We start from the raw sequence: 3,247 nt of genomic DNA, 5'->3' as shown, positions 1-3,247 counted from the left end.
CCTCCTTTTCTCCTCACCCCACAATCCCCTGCCATGCCCAACATCCTACCCGGTCACTGGGGGTTCCTCCCATCCCTTTAGGTGTCCGAGGTCCCCCACCGGTGCCTGGTAGGTACCCTAGTTGTGCAGAGACGCGAATTCTGCATCAACCTAGTCTGAAATCTTGACTCCTCTCCCAAGTCATATTTTTGTCTGCACTTCTTTATTATCTGTAGATCATCTCAGGCCCGGTGTCTGTTCAGATCTTTACCCATTGTGAAGGTAGCTGTTTGTTTTCTCGTTCTTTTCACACACTGAGTAAAATTTTATCTGATATATGTTTGGGAAATATATATTTCTCTCAGTGTGTGGCTTCTCTTTTTGCTTTGGGAGGAAGGTAATTCACAGAGAATAATATATGCATCAGGTGTTACTGCTGTTTGTTTCCTCTTGTGTGAGGGCTTTTTGTTCCAAATCCTGCTTCATGAGCTATGTGACCAGACCCATGGCTGCCCTCATACTGTGTACACCCTTAAAGGAATCAAGAGACCTTCAATACATGTGTGCCTCAGCAAAGGGGAGGGGGTTGTACATCTCAGTGAAGGAGAGCAGAAAAGGACAAGCCAAAATATGGAATTTCAATGACCCCAGAGCTCTAACAAACACAGTTATTTTCTTTTTGTGGTATGCAGGCCTCCCACTGTTGTGGCCTCTCCTGCCACAGAGCACAGGTTCCAGACGCACAGGCCCAGCAGCCACGGCTCATGGGCCCAGCCGCTCTGTGGCATGTGGGATCCTCCTGGACCAGGGCACAAACCTGTGCCCCCTGCATCAGCAGGCGGACTCACAACCACTGCACCACCAGGGAAGCCCCACAAATATATTTTTTTAAAAATACTAAAATTTGAAGGCTCACACCTCCCACTTTCAAATGTTCTGAACACAACCCCAGGAAAAGAAACATGGTTAAACTGACATGAGGACATATACTGAGATGAATAGAAATGAAAGGAGATCCAAGAAATAGACTCATCAGTCTGTGAGAAAGAGTTGAGAGACCCCAGGAAGAAGACACACGTCTCTGGTGTGTTAGCCAAAGACAAACCTACCAGGGAGCTAGAGCAGTGAAAGGACAGTCACCCTAACAAACAAAAAAAAGACCTAGAATACAGAACATCATTACCCTAAAAGAGGACACCAGATTCCTTCCCCACCCCACACAAGACTCCTCCCCCATTTTTCCTCTGCTGGGGCCTCTGAGACAGACCTCCCTGCCCCCAGTACCCCCAACCAGCCGTCCCTGTCAGGAAGGATCCCCCCACCCCATTTCCTCACCTTTCCCTACCAGGATAGCACCTCCCAGCAGGTCCAGAGGACACCAAGCTACCCTACATGTGGATGCAGCTCTGCATTTTCCCAAAGCAAACGCCCTATCCTTTCCTGAGGAGACCTAATGCCAGTCACCTGTGCACAGGGCCAAGCCTCTGGGCAGAAGAGGAAGGTCCCGCACTGGTGAGAGAGGCTGGTTTGTCACCCTCTGCTGGCCAACTGGGAAAATGCAGGGGGCACCCACTCCCACTACAGCGGAGGCTGAATTTTTTGCAGGCAGTCCCGCTCAATGCACCACACTCTCCAGGTTCCAAGGGACGGAGGCCAATATCCCAGGACTTCTGGAACCCTAATCATAGCACAGTTAGGAACCACGTGCCGTGAAACGAATGTAGGCACAGACTTTATGACTCGCACTGAAAGTCACTCCAAATTGTCTGCAGGCAAATTGAACATATACGAAACCATAAAAATTTACAGAGGATCACAGAGGGGAGTATCAACACGGCAATGGGTCTCGTCATGTCCGTCTTGAGCTGTGACTTTCAACACACATCATGAAGAGCCCTCACACGAAAGGAAACGAAATCTAACAATTACTTTATTAAGTGAACATTTCTCCATGCTGAAATACCTTATGCCAAAAGCCAGAAAACAAGCCACAAACTGGAAGAAAAAACGTATTTGCCAAACACAGATCGGATAAAGAATTTTTCCTCAGAGTAGACAAAGAACTAGAAAACAAACAGCTCCATTCAAGGTAAGTCAAGATCTGAAGAGACACCGGGCCAATGAAGATATACAGATAATACATAAAAGTGGACAGAAATATGATCCAGATCGGGCCTTACGAGGAATGCAAGCTTACAACCACAAGACAGCACTACACACCTCTGAGTCCTGCTAACCTCCTCCCAAAATGACGATACCCATCACTGGAGGATGGGGAACAACAGCCACTCTTTCTTGCTGATGAAACCCATATAACAGTCCGTAGGGACACCACTGGGTACCATTTGCCAAAGCCCAAACAGTCTAGCACCTGCGCACCACCAGGCAGGTCTCCCAGCATTCACACTATCGATTTGAAAACCTGTAACCAAACCAAAAGAAAAACCATGTTTTGCACAGAAGCTCCACTCATACTGCCTACACCTTAAAGGAATCAAGAGGTCTTCAATACATGTGTGCCTCAGCAAAGGGGAGCAGAACAGGACACCCCAAAATATGGAATGTCAATGGACCCCACAGCTTAACAGAATGATTTAAAAAATGAAAACCTCAAGATAGAAGGCTCAGACCTCCCACTTTCAAATGTTCTGAACAGAACCCCAAGGAATGAAACACAGTGAAGCTGGCACAAGGAGGTATACCGAGATGAATGGAACTCAAAGGATCTCCCAGAAATAAACCCATTGGTCTGTAAGGAATAGTCGAGAGACCCCAGCAAGAACACGCACATCTCTGGTGTGTTAGCTGGAGACAAAAGCTGCTAGGGACCCAGAGCAGTGAAAGAAAGGACAGTCACCCGAACAACAAAGAAAAGACCTAGAATATGGAACATCATGACCCTAAAAGAGGACACTGGACTCCTTCCCCACCCCACACAAGACTAAAAGTCACAATATTCCTCCCCATTTTTCCTCTGCTGGGGCCTCTGGGACAGACCTCCCTGCCCCCGGTAACCCCGACCAGCAGCCTGTCAGGAAACATCCCCCCGCCCCGCCATTTCCTCACCTTTCCCTAGCAGGCCAGACGTCCCAGCAGGTCTAGAGGAAACCTAGCTAACCTCCATGTGGATGCAGCTCTGCATCTTCCCAAAGCCAAAGCCAAAGCCCTAGCCCTGCCCTGCCCTGCCCTGGAGAGACCTAGCGCCTGTGAGCTGTGCACAAGGCCAAGCCTCTGGGCAGAAGAGGAAGGTCCCGCACTGGTGAGAGAG

The sequence above is a fragment of the Monodon monoceros genome, unplaced genomic scaffold (assembly GCF_005190385.1).
Source record: "Monodon monoceros isolate NGI ecotype Baffin Bay Population unplaced genomic scaffold, NGI_Narwhal_1 Super_Scaffold_10, whole genome shotgun sequence".
In the NCBI taxonomy this organism is placed as follows: Eukaryota; Metazoa; Chordata; class Mammalia; order Artiodactyla; family Monodontidae; genus Monodon; species Monodon monoceros.
Note: the sequence above shows the minus strand (reverse complement) of the source record.